Source organism: Mytilus californianus, unplaced genomic scaffold, assembly GCF_021869535.1.
Source record: "Mytilus californianus isolate M0D057914Y unplaced genomic scaffold, xbMytCali1.0.p SCAF_9, whole genome shotgun sequence".
Classification (NCBI taxonomy): domain Eukaryota; kingdom Metazoa; phylum Mollusca; class Bivalvia; order Mytilida; family Mytilidae; genus Mytilus; species Mytilus californianus.
Window position 1 is genome coordinate 917884 of NW_026262745.1, and position 19586 is coordinate 937469.

Genomic DNA, 19586 nt, shown 5'->3' on the forward strand with positions numbered 1-19586 from the left:
GACCCAGACAATTTATCCCCATAACTACCAAATATAGGTGTACCAACCCAGACAATTTATCTCCATAACTACCAAAAAAAAATTTTAACGACCCAGACAATTTATTTCCATAACTACCACATATAGGTGTACCAACCCAGACAATTTATCTCCATAACTACCAAATATAGGTGTACCAACCCAGACAATTTAGCTCCATAACTATTAAATATAGGTGTACCAACCCAGACAATTTATCTCCATAACTACCAAACATCGATGTACCGACCCAGACAATTTATCTCCATAACTACCAAATATAGGTGTACCGACCCAGACAATTTATCTCCATATTTACCAAATATAGATGTACCGACCCAGACAATTTATCTCCATAACTACCAAATATAGGTGTACCAACCCAGACAATTTATCTCCATAACTACCAAATATAGGTGTACCAACCCAGACAATTTAGCTCCATAACTACCAAATATAGGTGTACCAACCCAGACAATTTATCTCCATAACTACCAAACATAGATTTAACGACCCAGACAATTTATCCCCATAACTACCAAATATAGGTGTACCAACCCAGACAATTTATCTCCATAACTACAAAAAAAAAATTTTAACGACCCAGACAATTTATTTCCATAACTACCAAATATAGGTGTACCAACCCAGACAATTTATCTCCATAACTACCAAATATAGGTGTACCAACCCAGACAATTTAGCTCCATAACTATTAAATATAGGTGTACCAACCCAGACAATTTATCTCCATAACTACCAAACATAGATTTAACGACCCAGACAATTTATCTCCATAACTACCAAATATAGGTGTACCAACCCAGACAATTTATCTCCATAACTACCAAATATAGGTGTACCAACCCAGACAATTTATCTCCATAACTACCAAATATAGGTGTACCAACCCAGACAATTTATCTCCATAACTACCAAATATAGGTGTACCAACCCAGACAATTTAGCTCCATAACTACCAAATATAGGTGTACCAACCCAGACAATTTATCTCCATAACTACCAAACATAGATTTAACGACCCAGACAATTTATCTCCATAACTACCAAATATAGGTGTACCAACCCAGACAATTTATCTCCCATAACTACCAATAAACTGCTTCGCTGAGCGCAGCTAGATACGCCTGCAGAGGTCCAACCCTGAACAGTTGGGGCAAAAATGGACACAATATTCAAGCTTGATTCAGGTCTGAATTTGAATTGTAATTAAATATTTGACATATTATAGGTTTCTGAATAAATGTAGTCAAAGAACTTGAAATTGGTTATATGAATTGAATTTATATTCAATTAAAGATTTCTTGCTGTTGTGCAATACTTGGTATATCTGTTGTCAGACTATAAACAAATAAAGTTCAATTAATTCTCAATGTCATATTAGAAATTTATGAAAATAAAAAGGGAGCTTACATCAATAGATATAAACAATTCACCAAAGTTTCATGAGAATTGGTGACAGCATTTTTGAGTTATTGTCCGAAAACTGGAAAATTCCCCCTTTTTTTTTATGAATAAAACCCTGTAACTCGGAAACGTAAAATTTTAAATTTATAAAAATCGAAAGGGAGCTCATGTCCATAGATATAAACAATTCACCACAATTTCTTGCAAGTTGGTGAAAGCATTCTTGACTTATTGTCAGAAAACTGGAAAATCCCCCTTTTTTTAATGAATAAAACCCCATAACTCGGAAAAGTAAAATCTAAATTTTATAAAAAACGAAAAGGAGCTCACGTCAATAGATATAAACAATTCACCAAAGTTTTATGCAAATTGGTAAAAGCATTTTTGAGTTAATGTCCGACATGTTGACCACGGACAACGGTATACCATAATATGTCCCGTAAACGGGCGTATAAAAATAGATTTAACGACCCAGACAATTTATCTCCATAACTACCAAATATAGGTGTACCAACCCAGACAATTTATCAGCATACTTTATGGATATATAGTAATAGATATTCCCTCTCAGATCTATAACAAGCTGATTTAGAGAACAAAAGTAAGGTTTTATTTACACATGAAAACATGTCAAGATGACACCATGTTTACATTACTCCAGCGTCAACACATCATATGTCACTTGATTTATTGTGTAAGAAGATGGTACATGTACTTTATCCTCAATACAAATCTGTGATCGATTTTTTTCTAAACTGTTTTTTTAGAATTGTGATTCAACATATTTTCCAGATTGATTATGTCATGTCAACAATTTTTTTCCATAATTTTTTTTGTATTTTGTATCCCCATCTTATCTTTTGGCACCACATGTGATGTCCCTCACTACTTCTGATTTTCTAATCAGTAAGTTATATTTGGTAATAGAACATGTGATCATTACATTTTAATGATATCAACATGGCCATCAGATGTTTTATCTCCCATCTGTCATATCATTGTTTTACTCAGAGATGAAATATGGGAAAGAAAGCACATGTTTTTTTTCATGTCATACACTTGACACACGACCCACGATTTCTGACAAGTTGAAGAGGGATGTAGCATACCCAGCACAAAAGCAACCATCATAATCACTTTGTCCCAATGATTTACTGTGTGCTTCAAGAGAATACAAGGACATTTCATTGCTTTACTGGTTAGTTCACAGAGATGATGCTAAATCATTTCCTTACTTAAACAATTATACACCAAATTCCCTACCATCAATGACTTTATACGAAATCACAATTAATTAGCTAATGAGATGTACATCATTAAATGTTCTAGTGAAGACATGTTTTATGATTGAAATATAAGACTGTAATGGGTACCATATGTGCTCCACCACAAAGATTGTAATTATTATTTATTTGATGTATTGAATTAATGGATTGAATGGTAAATTAATGTTGGTACAGCCATTAGTACTACATGCTTGCTTTATAAACTGTAAGGTACTTATATTTTATTTAAAATAGAAACATCATCAAAGCTGTTAACAAGGAACTATAACCCTCCAGTGTAGATGTACCAAACTAGTATGATACAGCAAGTACAAAAGTTCACATCTTCATAGACAAACTCAGACTCAATAAAAATATATAAATGTTTGCCAAAACAACTGAAAATCTTTACATAAATAAATAAAGTCTTAAGACATCTGTTTTATCTGGTAAGAAAACATAAGTTTAGTAACAATTACAGACGAGATACATCAAACTTCTCAGTGTGATACTTTTTATATAGCTATTGCTTTTCCAATCAACTTATGATACTTAAAGAAAGGTGTTACAAGTTCAAAGATATGCAGTAAAGAAGTAAAAAGAGAACTTATAGCACATCAAATCTAATATAGATATGTTCCTTTGAATTGTTTGATTGCTGATTTATTGACAATATTTTATTCTGTTCGTATTAAATCAAAGTAACACTGACCAAACTACAAATATGTGTACGAAATAACAATAAATTCACTCTTACTAAAGGATATGTCTTACAAATTGTGAGATATATAGACAGATAAATTGGAAAACTATGCCTACTCCTCTTTTTCAACCCAGGTAAATGGTAAATTTTGTACAATTACATGTAATACTTTCCAGATTTTTGTCATCTACTGTGAATTATATATCTAAAATTATTTGGAAAGGCACCCTGGGGTAAAAGGAAAAATAAGTAATGTCTCTACTGTCAGTACCATGTAAAACACCTTAATTGTCTTATAAGTTCATCTTCATTTAAACACACACTACTATCTGCTTACCCTTCCGGAGCACCTGAGATCACCCCAAGTTTTTGGTGGGGTTCGTGTTGCTCAGTCGTTAGTTTTTTATGTTGTGTTTTGTGTATTATTGTTTGTCTGTTGGTTTTTTTCTTTTTTAGGCATTGTGTTATCAGTTTCTTTTCGACTTATGAGTTTGAATGTCCCTTTGGTATCTTTCGCCTCTCTTCTGCTGAGATGTGTGAAAACATTGAGCCATTACAATTTAATATTTTTAATTTTTACACCAATTGTAAAACAAAAAGCTTAAACTTCATACTTTGACATGATTGATGAGAGTATTGAATTGCACTCTTCATTCTACAAGTATTTCTGAAAAAACAATATCAATTAATGTTGTTATAATCAGTTACTCCCATTACTATAGCTAAAGAGGTACTTCTCTGTCTTATAACAAAGGATGTCATTGTTTGGTATTATGTCATACCTCCTACAAAAACAAAAATATGAGAACCTAGAACAAACAGAGAAGCCATTAGAACAAAGTTTATAATCTCTACATTAAATGCTTCTGTTTGGAATGATATTGGAATTAGAGAAGGGCTTCTATCCTGTTTACCAGCTATTACTAGCTGTTATGTCATATCAAATTAAATGGCTTGTGATACCCACAAAGGATGGTTTTAATAGGCTATGATTGTAATACTTTTATAAAGGAACCTTTCAATTGGAACTTGAAAACAGATAGCTTAAACAAAGACACAGATATTAGTAAGAGGACCAAGCCTGATGGAAGGCATTAAAGAAGACTGTGACTGTTAAATATTCAAACCAAATCCTTGTCAAGTTTAAAACACATTGCAGCAGTCTAAAAGTTCTTATAACATAAATTTAGACATTTAACAATGTATAAAGTCTACTGGTTATCTATTATATTTCAAAGAAAAACCATTTCCAAGATTTTTTACGTCCTGATTTTTTTAGTGGTATAAAGAAACAAACTATTACCATTGATGAACACAAACACACAAGTTACTTCCCTTGTGAGATCAATATTACCTCCCTTATTTCTGATGGTCATTTTTCCATCAATAAAGACCAATTGTGACAGTTTATAGATTTTTTCCCCAACTTAAAGTAATTATAGAACCAATTAACTGCATTAATTGTCAAAGTTATCATACAGCATATTGACTTTTATTCCACTAGGTTTCCTGAGGGAAGTCATAAGGCCGTTATCAATGACAGAACGGAATGATTCACGATCATGTCTGTATTAGGTCTCAAAATCAACAATGTTTTAAAAGGGCATGAAAAGCTTACTTCAGTCATTTTTATAGCATTTTAAAAGCATGTTATTTAATGGTTATGTTACATTCAAACTCTTCTTCTAAGTGTTACAAATTTAAACCATTAAACATATTTGCTTTATCTTAGTGCATTTAAACCAGTTTTGATCAGTTGTACAATTTTTATAAACCCCAGTTTATAAAATTGTCATAGATGAAAACATATATTGGTTTCACTTAATACCTAACATAAGGTCTGATCATGCCAAAAACTTTTAATCTGTAAAACTACTTGAGTCAGCTTGAATACAAGTAATACTGATTCTTGTTTATTTATAATACGTTCTTCTGTTGGATCCATAAGGTATAAAGGTATGATACCAACATGAACAATTTCTGTGGGCACAACATGTTTTCTTCTCTTTCAGGTACTCAAAAACCAAAAATTTAGGAAGGTTAAAAAAATAGAAAAATCTAAATGTATCCCATTTACTAACAGGACTTAAACGAGCAGGCAAAATCTTGCCAAAGGAAGTTGGCAATCTTGGGCATTGAAACTATCTTTTTTCTAATCTTGCTGGCTGTTTTTCATTCTTTTACTCGAAACCTGACATACAATAGAAAATTTGAGAGCATCACAAGCAATCACGACTTAAAATAACAGCCAAAATCTTGCCTGAGGAACTGTTGCTGAAACTATCTTTTTTATAACCTCACTAGTTGTTTTTTTACTCTTCCCACTTCTTCACTCATCTACAATACATTTTGTATCTCCATCATCAGCTTATTAAGTGGACATGACCCCCTGCCCTCTGATACATATCTCTCTACAGGTTTATCTTGGCATGTCACTCTATAATCATTGATCTTATATCCATGACTTACAGCACCCATGGTCTTATCACTCTAAACCTGCACTTATCTTAGTAGTTTATGGAGATTTTCTGATCAAGATCAATCTGATATTCATGGCAACAAATGATGTATGATAGCTGATTAATAAAGTTTCTAGTCTAATCCTGTCACTCTGAACTTTTTATTATTGTTTACTGGCAAAATTAAGCATGAATTCAGGAAATATTGCCTCAAAAGATTTATGATTGCTGATCAGTAAAGATCATAGTTTTATCCCGTGTCTCTTGAAACTTATTATTTTATGGTTACAGGCAAAATTCATCATTGAATTTAGGAATGCTGCCTCAAATGGTCGGGAGAGATTCAAGATTTTAATTTATAATTTTCATTTACAGTCGAATTTGAGACATTAAATTAGAATATTGTTATAAATAGCCAACAGTAATTGTTTATTTCGGAATTAATCAAAAATTGTTTAGCATTGAAGAAAGAAAATTTTCTCTGAGGGCTTAAGTAACCTTTAAATTTATTCCTTACTTTATTTCAGTGAGAATTTCAGTTGTTTTATATATGATTAGTATTATTACTTGAAAAGGATAGTTGATGGTGATGATAGATTAGTGTTTAAAGTTCAGTGGCAACCATTCCAGTGCATACCTGGAGTAATACCAGTATGAAGTAGAACCTGCTGTGTTAACTAGGCTGTATAGCTGAGCAGGTTTGTCACCCTACCAGAACACATTATCAAACTTAAATCGGAGCTCTTACTCTCCTAAATGTAGACATAATTTTGCTTCCTATTAGAAACATTCATCTGCCTTTGTTCTTTTACATCTTGTTCCAACAAAACTAAACTATTTTCATACTTCCTGAACAATTTCATATTAAATTCTGATTTCTGATAACACACCTCCAATATTGTATTAAAGAAATGAAAGATTTCCAAGAACATGAAATTTTTATGCTCTTTGAAATATTAGATTTCTATATAAAATCAATTGCAAACAACAGTCAACCATACATTTAAATTTGATGCATTTGTTTTAGCATGGTTGAAAACTTTTGATTCCAGATAAATTAATCAACTGAGTGAAAGGATGTGTTTGACTTTTCACAAAATGCTACAGTTAGTAACTGCTATTAGGTGAATTCTATACACATCAATCCTAATAATAGCTAATAGCCTGTAAGTCAGCCAAATACAAAACTGAAATTATATTATTTTTGAAAAACTAAAAGAAACAAAATTTGTCGATGAAATAACAATTTTTGAAAAAACTAAAGAAGTGGAATTTTCCTTCATATTTTCACCTTTTCAACTGATTCTTTTAGAAATATGAATTTAATTCAATTTCAATAAACAGTAAAAATGTTGAAGAATTCAAATTGAAATTTCTGAACTATATATATTTATCTTCATCCTTTCATACAGCATTATGTAAATCAGTTTATAAAATAAGCTCATGTAATATCAGCATACATCACAATTCACAAACATAAACATGACATCAACATGACAGCTTTGTTCCTATTTACTGCTACCAATCAAATCATAATTCATATCAAATATTCCTGGTAATTGTATCAATGGTCAATAACTGACAATGGAGGACATCATGCATGACGATGGTTTATGTCCCGTTCATATCCCGATGTAGTCCACATTGCATGTCTACCCTCTATTATCCCATCCCTGCCATACAAGCTTTTCTACATTACAAGTGTAGTGTTTCCTGTATAATTTGGATGTTCGTCATTTTGTTGCCAATCACAGACGAGATGGATGGTTAATTTATGGACCAGTCTCACACAACGCTGTCGGAAGGAATACTTTTATGGTGATTTTAGGCACATTGTTCACAAAAATTTTATGATTACAACTGTATAAAGATGTTTACATTGGATTTTTTTTTCAGACAGAGAAACTCGTAAAAGCCTACATTTTCTGTCAACTATGACACTCTATTTAAATCTGCCATGAAAGCAATTTCCTTCCCATAAAAAAATATTGTCATCTTGTTTCTACAGTAAGAGCTGTTATTTTTGGATAGAAAGTTACGAAAAAAATTATTCTGATCACAAACAAGATAAAATGTTATCTTTTTTAAGAGAAAGGGGGGGGATTTCCCATTTCCAAAATTCCACACTTTTTTGTAATTTTTTTCACACTTTCCACTTTTTTAAAATCCCCTTATTTTTCCCAAATCCTATTTTTTTCACCCCCTATAGCCCACCCACCTCTTTTTACACCTATACCCTACATACAAGAACTGGGTCATCCTACTCCTTTTAGAGCTTAATTTGGATGACCAAAACAACAGATGTAGGATGTATCCTTTATGGAACCCTACATATAAAGTTTACCCAATATTCACACTGTTAAATAAATTTACATTTTTATAACAAAGGAATATTAAGTAACACAATATTTTGATGAGGTTTGCCACGAAAATAAAGCATTTATTGTGAAGTCTGACACTCTAATGGAGGATTACTATCTATGCCATCACTCTGGAGATTACATGCTTCCATAAACTTATAGATTTATATAGCACCCATGTCACCATGTTGTTAAAAGATGTCTTATTTTCATCATATTTCTAACCATATATTTTAATTTCAGCCATCAGCGGTTCCCTGCTGACTGATCCCTAGTGGAACATTGTATGAAAGTAAATTGTCAAAAATCAATAAGATAAATTCTATATTGGAGATTTATGTAGAAAACGTTTCCCCAACTATGGCAGTAAATTCTATATTCTAGATTTAAACAGAAAGATTTTTCCCTATGTCCATATTTCATAGACTGCAGATAGATGATCTGATTACATACACATGCTTTTGGCCATCCAGTTAATTCTATATATACAGATTTATAGAGAGAGCATTCTTGATAAACAAGTTTTATGGAGTATTTAAGTGATTTGATTATCATGGAATACTGCAGGGAAGAAAAAAATGGAAAAATAAACATAATTATTGAAAGAGCTTGTTTGAAGCACCCAGTTTTATTGCTCATAAAAATTGCCTGTGGGAAAAATATCTGAATATATCCTAATTAATATTGATCAATCATAAAGTAGCCAGGTACTGTAAGTGAAAGACCTTGCAGTTTATACCATGTAAAGAATGTAATGCTAATTAAACTACCTGTGTACATTATAATAGATTATTCTAAATCCGAAGTTACAAGCTGTTGACCAAATATGAAGTCAAGTTACAAGCTGTTGACCAAATATGAAGTCATTCTGTTCAGTTGTTTCTCAGAAAAAAGTGACAAAAATAATTGTAGGATGAACGGAAGGACAAGGTGATTGCAATAGGGTTTTATTTTAGCCCCAACTCCTCAAGTGCCAGTTTTATTTTAGCCCCAACTCCTCAAGTGCGAGTTTTATTTTAGCCCCTGGTCTCGGAACTCCTCAAGTGCCAGTATAATAATTTAAGCCACACATTTTCATTACAGAGAAGTAAGCTAAGACAGAAAGATAAAATGCTACAACCACCACCTACACTTACTAAAACTAAGAAGCATCCAAGATGATACTGTAAACTATAATACAATTAATGCAACTTTAGAAGCACTTAAATACTTAAACTATTAAATGTGGTGACTGTAAAAACAGGTAGTTTCATTTGCCAAAGAACTATAATATATCAAAAGAAAACTTTCATGTACTGCTTGTATACAGATTCTTTACAATTAAATCAGATTCCTTACACTACTAAATCTCTCGTACAACGCATGCTAAAATCTAATGAATTTACACTTTAATCCAAAGATAATAATATCAAACAAATACCATTAATAGCATTCAACCTTCTTCATAAAAGCTGGTATCTTCTCAATTTTCCCATCATATATCTATAGAATAGTACAAAGACTAATTTAATCAATATACCCACTGACTTAACACCAAAGGAGTTAATTTGATTACAAGGAAGGATTTACAAGATGAACATACTTTTTAGCCGACAATGAAAATGTCAGATTTGATTTGTACAACATGAGGTGTTATAAAGAGAACCAGGGGTCATATTAATCAAGCACAGATAGAAGGCAATAGATGGTCAACATTTATTTTTGTTCCCACTGAATGTCCGAAGTCTTCATATTTCTTAACAGTACAATCAGAAACTATTACAGTACTAAGGTGTTAGTTAGGCAGTCACTTATTCATATTGTTAGGGAAATCCGACATAACATCTTTTTAGCATTATAAACATTTAAATAATATTATAAAAAAAAGATTTTCAAAGACCTAATTAAGGAGAGAGGGGTATATTTTTTTAATAAGACCTAATTAAGAGAGAGGGGTATATTTTTTTAATAAGACCTAATTAAGGAGAGAGGGGTATATTTTTTAATAAGACCTAATTAAGCAGAGAGGGGTATATTTTTTTAATAAGACCTTATTAAGGAGAGAGGGGTATATTTTTTAATAAGACCTAATTAAGCAGAGAGGGGTATATTTTTTTAATAAGACCTAATTAAGGAGAGAGGGGTATATTTTTTAATAAGACCTAATTAAGCAGAGAGGGGTATATTTTTTTTTAAAGCAATAGGAATCAACAAACTTGATGTATTTTCCCCAGATTTCACTGTTTAGAAATAAGAAAAAAGAACAAATGTTAATGTTTCATTAAATAGACATGGTAAAATAATAGACATAAATTTAGACAAAAATAATAAGGTACAAAGTATAATCAGCTTCACCATACATTCAAACTCTCTCTCTCTCTCTCTCTCTTTCTCTAAAAACAAGTCTAAATTGAAAACAACGTTCAAACTTATGATTGCGTTGGATAAAAACCGCAATTTTTATACGTGTGCATGTAAAACAAATTTCTTAGTAGAGGGGTCTAAATACAGCACAAACAACATTTTCTAAAAGACCAAAAGAGTGAAAAAGTATATTTTAACAAAACGCATTTGACTAGCAGGTCGAACAACTGAAGTTCTTAAACCCTGCTGACTGCCATTGGCGATTGCCAAATAAACGAATCACAAGATGTAACAAAAGGGATCTTATAATTAATTTATTACCAAACAGAAAACAATAAACTTGCGGAAAAGATGGTATACCGCAAACATGAGGTGCAAAATTTTGTACACCATATCCGGATTTCGACAATTAATGTCTCTTCAGTGATGTATATATATATATAAATGTTTATGGGTATATAATACCACAATCTAATAGGTGTTAAGGAGATGGTAGTTGTTCATATTGATCAGCATTTATGTATGGATAAATCAAATCAAGTATACAGCTGTAAAATGCCATAGTTTTTGTATTGACCGATATTACAAGGTTAACAGTATAATAATCAATAGCTATACTTATAAACTCATTACATAAGGATTATAAAAAGCCTAACATAGTCTGCACAAACTCATTCAAAAGGTCCTATTGAATTCTTGGATTAAAACAGTCTGCTTCAAGAATCCTTCCACTAACTACCTCAAAAGGTCCATAATCTAATTTCAGGTGAATATTATGCACAATAAGAACTAAATCACCAGACTGCCTAATAAACATCCGGTTACGGAAGATAATATCAAATTCATATCACTTTTACTATTTGAAAGTCATTTTATTTGTCAATTAGAAGAATAATTTTACGTATGGTCATAAATGTCCACCAAAAACATTATATGTCATGCAGATTTTTTTGTAAACAATTCATTCTTTAATCAAGAAGTAAGAGCATAATGACAATAAATAGGGACCAGAACACTGACCTTGAAATCAATTTGAAATAGGAATCATCCAAAAATATTGAACCTGCAATCTTTCAGATCTTTTCAATCTGTATATATCTGACCATCCGGTATGGGTTTTTCTCATTGTTGAAGGCCGCATGGTTGCCTATCACTGCTTACATCCACTTCATTTGAACTTTGGTGGATAGTTGTCTCATTGGCAATCATACCACATCTCCTTATTTTTATATATATGCAACACCTTCCAAAACAAATGATTTTTATCAGCTATTGTTAGAGGAGCGGAAAAGGCGACTGCACAATTCTAGGCGGAGTTGCCATAGAAGTTAGAGGAAAAGTATATATTACAGCCTAAATATATATATGCAGATTTTACCTATCCAATATTTAGATTTTATCCAAAGAAATTGTGAGGGAGGGCTAAGGCGTGGGTCTAATCCCAAACTCCTGTGAAAATAATGTGTCTGTTCAAACTCCTGTGAAAATAATGTGTCTGTTCAAACTCCTGTGAAAATAATGTGTCTGTTCCTGTATCATGTTAATATGAAATCCTGAACTACCGTCAATTTAACTGGCTATTCCCAAATTCCCGTGAATTAAATAGCTCAATCCCTATTCCCAAAAAGGGTCCTTCCTGCCCCTCATTTGTGATGATACCTGAAAAGTTATATATTTACTTTCAGTTTAATTCACATTGATGAGAAACATTTTGGATAGCATGAGAGATGAAATTTGTTGTGGTTTTCCCCAATATGTAACCATTTAATTTAGCTGTATATGAATCAGTATTTACAGATGTAGTGCTATTTTCCAATACAATTACGAAGTTACATAATCTATAATGTAACCAAAAAATTAGAGATGTCTAGAAAATAACCCTTAAATGACTGTTGAGTTACGTAATGTGCTAGATATAAACTCTTATGATATCAAATATCTTGTTGTGCACACTGAAGTATACAGATCTCAAACTTTACTGGTATTAACCATATCAATGACAGGAATAAGTACAATTTTCTAAAAAGGAAAACTCTGTCAATTGTCCCGGGAATATCTGTCAAAATGCAAACTAATATTTCATAATGCATCGTAGACCATTGATTAACTGTCACACGATCTTTACAAAATCCTTCTACTACCAGCTGCCGAAGCTGAAAGATAAAAACTTAACACATTTTTCCATCATTTTTTATATTACGTGTGATAAATACATTTGTTTTCTCTACAACTTAACCAAGAATGGCCGATTTCCTTTTTGATCTGACATTCTACTACTGTAGATTTATGTGTGATTTCATGGAATTCTATGAGAAGTCATGTGACAGGTGTCCGTTATTACAAATATTACTAAGTCAGTATAACTATAAGAAGAATGAATTAGTCTTTATTTGAAAACACTGTGAAATCAAATTTATACTGGCGAAGATCAATACATATTAACAACTATCAAGACCAGAGATATATGGATTATCTCCCCTGTTGACAGCGTCTGTATGAAAGATTTAGACTGTCAAAGACATCACAGAAAATAAGTTCCCTTTAAGCCACTTTTGGTAAATCAATATAATCTCAACCACCTACTTATAAGGAACTTATTAAAACATAAAATGAACTTCGATTTGGAAAAGAATTACTTTAAAACTGTCTTTGATATCTTTTAAAGTGAAGTCTTACCAATCTTTTTTCTTCAAAATATATTGAATTGGTATGATTTTTAAAAAGAGGACAAGCTGGACATATCCCGAAATAAACATTTCCAGACTCCATTTTATGTTATCAGCCTATTCAATTTGCATGCATGATTGATTGCTGCTTGTCAAGTGACAAATATCTCACTCATATTCAGGACAATGAATTGGTATGTAATATTTGCTGCTGAACATTAAGCACCAAACATTCAATCCATTATCAAACGAGCTTATCACAATTCACAGATAAGTTCTTTGACCATTTACTTCTGATTAGACATCCTACTCACACTTTCAATTCTTATGGGAGACAAGCAAATTGTTTTTCAAGAAATTTCATAACTCGGTGTGAAAAATCAATGTTTAATAAATGAGCTAATTAAAATGAGAAATGAATGAGTTTGAGTCTGTCAATATTTGTTGTATAAATTGATGGAACCTTATTATATGGAGTCTCTCTGTTTGTATTATTAGTCATAAAGAAGGCAGATCAAACTTAACTAGTTTATAAAGCCACACGATCACAGGGATAATTGGTATTGGATATAATGGATATTACATGTCAAGTCAACAAACCCAAATACACATCCCATTATAACAGTACATTTAGTGTCTGTGATCCTCAAAACTTTAATGAGGATTAATCTAAAAGCCTTAAAACATGCATCCCATTGTATCAGTATATTTACTGCCTTGGGCATCTTGCAAACTTTAATGAAAGATCAATCTAAATGCCCAAATACACATCCCATTAGATCAGTATAGTTAGTGCCTCTGAGGCATCCTGAAAACTTAAATGAAGGATCAATCTAAAAACCTAAAACCACAATTAATTCAGGTACCAGTTTACCTATTGTTGTCTTCAGTGAAATCCATTGGTACTATAATACCCAACACAAAAAAACATTACCAGTTCATTTTTTAAATACAAAGAATTTTTTGTATCCTTTAGAAATGAGAAAAAAAATATGATCTTTCAGGGTAAGGCTATGGTGCATAAAATGCAGTAAGTGACTTGCACTTTTGTACTTTAAAAGAATTTTTTGTTCTAATGATTCATATAAATGTCTTTGAATGCAAGCATTTATGTCTGTTGTAACTTACATTTCTTATTATGATAATCATAGGGAAACCATCTAGTAGTTTTTTTCCAGCTGAAATTAACAATTTACAAGCACAAACATTTGGATGATGTCTTAGATTGCTCACTCATCTAGACTTTAATAATCTCAACAGAAATCCTAACTTAGGATGAAACAATCTGCATTGAGCCTTAAGATATTTATATATATCTAGACTAAATACATGATAAAAGTCTGACCAGTTACTTGAAACACCCTCCATCAAAGATAAAACACCATTAAAAATTAACCATTAGTAAATCTTAACTATACCCTTGACCTGTAGGCATTGTCTGATCAGAAGAAATCACTTAACTCTCCACCAACAGGTTATAATTAATATCCATGTCCATTACATGTGTCCAGATCCTACAGAAATTGATCAGACATTAACTGTTATATCAATCAATGGTCATAATTAGTTTGTTACCAGTGGTCATCTACAGACAATTACTGTGCTCAAGGTCACATCAGGTGAGGATCAAGATCAAACACACATCAAAGGAAAAGTTCATCTTGGGTGAAATTGGTAGATTCAGGTCAATTTATAATTTGCTCAAAATAATAAAAAACTGCAGCAAATTGTTCCAAAGATTATACAAGTTTTTGAAGGTCAAATCAAAACCCCATACTTGAAGCATGATAGTGACTTAAAGGGATAGTAGCTACGATTTTGACAAAATTATGACCAAGTTTTAAAGCTGCTAAAATCAAAGATATGTACTTTAAATTAACAATAAGATCGGTGGAATGTTTATATAATGTACAGAAGTGTTAATAATTGATAATTAATATCGTGTAGCGTGCCTTTTCATCTCATTAATTATGCATCGGGTTTACTTCCCGAACTTTGCCGACACAGCGAGTGAGATGACCAAAGATATAAATAAATATGAACATGTGCTTTTATTTTCTTACGTATTTGCCAATTTCTTTAGATTAAGCGTACATATTTGAAACCTTTTATCATATTATGTAACAACAAAATATACCAAATGCCTGCATATTATTCGAACCCAAGGTTCTCCAGCAATGGCGATATTATACACTTGTTTTATATTTGTATGACAAAACAATGCCGATAACGTATACATGTGTTTGTGAATTGAACTGGGGCCTTCATGCAGGGTACACCGGAAGAATAATATTAAATTATAAGGAGTTGATTTTTAATGTCTTCTAAGTTGTGAGATCAGTGCTCTTAAATTTATAAAGATATTTTGGACAATAATGATTTGAACACGTCGCGATTTATTTTCATGTGATCTGGATTCGAAAAGTTCAGAAATGTTTTTTACATTTCGTAAACCGTCGTAATGTCGACTGCTTCTATAATGATTTTATCTGCATGACGGGTGTTTGTAAATGACCGATCTCATCGCCGTTATTTATTTTCAATTTACAATAACTTGTCTGCACCTCTTTACTGTTTCTTTTTCTCGCAGAAACTGTAAACACACGTTCCATTTCCGCGATAACATTCCTCTGTTCGACATTTTCCCTTCGAGAGACAACTTGCGATTGCGCATTAGGAACTGCTGAGTTAAGGTCAACATAGGTCATATGAATAAGGGTTGGCTTAACATCGAATTTTTGTCTATAGACAAAAATTAAATTCAGGTGTAAAACGTTAAAAAGCTTCTAAATGCTAATTGGAAAGTAAACAGTGATGGTTTTATTCATTCTAAATAAACGTATTGTACAAAATCCGGCATATAGATTAGAAAAATAATTTTAATGAAAATCCTAGCTACTATCCGTTTAAGGAATGTTCTTTACAAATGAAAAATCATTTGAACTTTATCTTCTTTTAAGGAACCTAACCCATATAACTTAAATCTTATACTTATCCTTATGCTAGCCCTAACCCTAAAACATGTCTTTACCTAACCCTTATCCCTAAAGTAAAAGGTCCCCCAAATTAAATGAAGGCCTCTACAATGAATAACAAATGCAGTAAACATTAAAGTACACATTAACCTTTATTTCCACAAGTTTTGTATAAAAACATCTTGAAGTACCACAAATAAAAAAAAAATTTGAGAAGTAATTTGAAATTTCATACTTTTAAAGTCACTCAGATTAAATTACAAATCTTTGACAGTTTTTATAAAGGAAGATACAAGTGGAAAAAACTTAGCTGATTTAAGACCCAAGATAGACTTTGACTGAAGACACTAATTATATAAGTTTGCAATCCAAAACCATTGTGATCTTGTGAATAAAAAAATTACTAAAGAGGACATCTGTCACAGTTAGCCTTTTACATTTAATTGTAGTATTAGTTGCTTTTGTTGCTACCCTGTATTTTTCAACTTAAATGACTAAAACAGTTCAAAAGTAAGGTACAACAGCAATTGTTAAAAAACATGAGACCCACCCAATCCATGTATGTCTCATGTTTAAAGGAAAATCATAAAAAACCTCATATTTTAAAAAGCACATTTTATTTTTTTTGAAATCTCACATTAAGTCCATAAAACTCATTTTCAATAAAATACAGAATTGTACCTGAGCTATTATTCACTGCTTTATTGGAGTTGAATTCAAGAATCTTTTGATATTCAACTTTACTGTATCATCAGGTCATCATGCAATCACAGAACTTTATCTATAGTACTAAATAGTATGGCAAAACTACTTTTTTTCAATATAAACAACAAGACACAATGGAACCTAATACAAACCTTTCTGAATCGTAATCACTTGATGTCAGACAATAAAATCAAACAGGACCTAAGGTTTAGTAATTGTGTAATCTGTTTAATCTAATTTAGATAAGATTCTACAACAATGAAGTTTAAAGAAACCACAAAGATAAACTATGATAAAGCTAATAGAAAATGTCAGTGTGCATTAAGTCTATAGTCTTAAAATATCTGACAACAGTTTGTACTTAAGAATCATTCTGATCCATGGAAACAAGGACCAAAAATCTACCATATCTGTTTGTATGACTTCATGATGGAAACAAGGACCAGAATCAACTATATCTGTTTGTATGACTTCATGTAGGAAAATCAGAAGTGAAGAAACACTAAATAATGTCCATACACAGTAACAAATCATTTGTCAACATTCAGATTGGTTCAGAACCTGGCAAACTTTATCACCAATTAAAGAGTTAATATTCACATAACTAAACAAGATCAAATCAACCACAAAAAAAAACCCATAAAAAATGGTCAAGAATTCCAAAAGAGAAAGTACATTTTATGGTAGATCAAGTGGTCAACAAGAGTATAATGGTACCAATGATATTGCCCAGTAGTCAAACTGTTATGGTGTAATTGACATGTGACTAATTACTTCTTATCTACAATATATAAAAGCCAAATTTTTCACAAACATCTTTTAACAACAATGTGCCTAAAACAAACAAACAGGAAAACATTACTCTTGCTGATTATCAATCTTGTATTATTTTTTCCATAGAGCATGGAAAACCATTCATTAGCCATTACTTCATAATAAGATGGTACTTTGTAACTTTGGTGAGGTTCCAAACAAAACATAATTTTGTTAATCTTATCAATAATTATTAATTACAATCTACAGGCATGTGAAGCTTTAATGCTGATTCAGAATGTTTTTTGTTTAGGTACAAACTATGTTTTTACCAAATCTTCAGACTAGGAGGTTACTATTTTAAAGAATGTTCTAGTCAGCCACACAGGTAGAAATAGTCTGATTTGGCACCAATGAAGCAGTATTTTGCATGTTTAATAAAGCAATATAAACTTCAATCTCAAAGATTCTGCATGATATCTTTCATATTGTGTGCAAGTTGATTTTTATAAGAAAAAGTATACAAATGAAGCAAGGGGAATTAACTCATACTGACATGCTGTAAAGATAAGAAACAACCAGAAAAAGAAATTGATAGACAAATCCTGTTTGTTATACAAATGCCTTGCAAGTTTAGACTATTCTATTACTGGTATTATTATTAAGTTACAAACTGTACTCTGTAAATCAGTAAACCACCCACTTCACACAGATGGAGGTATTCACTTCCAATCATTGATCTTGTTAGCCATGAAAATTTACCTTCACTATCAAAAAAAGAAACAAAAGGAATAAGGTTTATGTGCTGGATTTTCTCACTGTGTTGAAGACCCATTGGTTGCCTTGGGCTGTTTTCTGCTCTTTGGTTGGATTGTTGTCTCTTTGACACATTCCCCTTTTCTGTTCTCAATTTTATTATCTGTTCACTAGTTACTTGAACAATTGTAGGTTAATCCTGAACTCCATTTTATCTATCAATAATCTTGAACTCCATTTTATCTACCAAATGACATCATGTGCCACAAAACTGTACAAATGTAGGACTAACCTGTCAATTCTATGTACTCTATGAACGACTCAAGAAATGTTTGCCCTTTAAATTAAATAGCTATAATTGTGTCATGAAAATTACCATGTTCAGTTCCAAAGTTCAGATCTACTATTGTCAGTTAACACTCAACCATGTTAACCCAACATCAGTCACAAAGCCTTATATGGACCTTGTGAAAACAACATTTCCTATTGGATTCTATTCCATTAAAATTACAATTAAAAAGTAATTAAATATTGACAATGTTGTTACCTGTTCTCAGGTGTCAGATAAAAAAGGCCAGTTAGGATATTTATTCTAATATTCAGTTGCTAATTGCTAGCTTTCTGCTTGTTGACAGAGGATTTATTGTACTGTAAATTGTCAATGAGAAAACTTAATGGACAAAAAATATGCCAATATTCACTTAATTGAAGTTATTTTTCATGAACAATTGGAGTAATAATGGCTTATAAGCATGATCATACAATGATTGATAATGTATAACCTGCTGAAGGGTATTCCATGCCTAAACCTTATTCCAAACCATGCCAACAGATGCAATAATGTTAGTTATTTTCACATTGAATATATTTATGGACAGCTATTTATTGTAGGCGGCAAAAAGAACCAAGCATTTCCTGAATGGAAGTATTTTGATTGTACAATTAAAGCTTATCATGACAAAAAAAGAACTGAGAAGTTTACTGGTACAACAGAGCCAGAAAATGTAGCCACAAGCAACAAGGAAACGTCTCTTACTAGTAGATAGTTTATTTTGCAGTACGTTTAAAAGATTGTAAATGATACTAATACTGTAGGTGTATTCCAAGTCATAAGACAAGCATTTATAAGTAAATATAAACACTTTAAGCAGATTT

At 31.7% G+C, this 19586-nt stretch overlaps 1 protein-coding gene across 2 annotated transcripts in view; it reads right to left on the reverse strand.

Annotated features, from left to right (window-relative positions):
• LOC127716125 (teneurin-m-like) overlaps positions 1-19586 on the reverse strand; it is a 210057-nt gene that overhangs the window by 153669 nt on the left and 36802 nt on the right. The window lies entirely within an intron of this gene.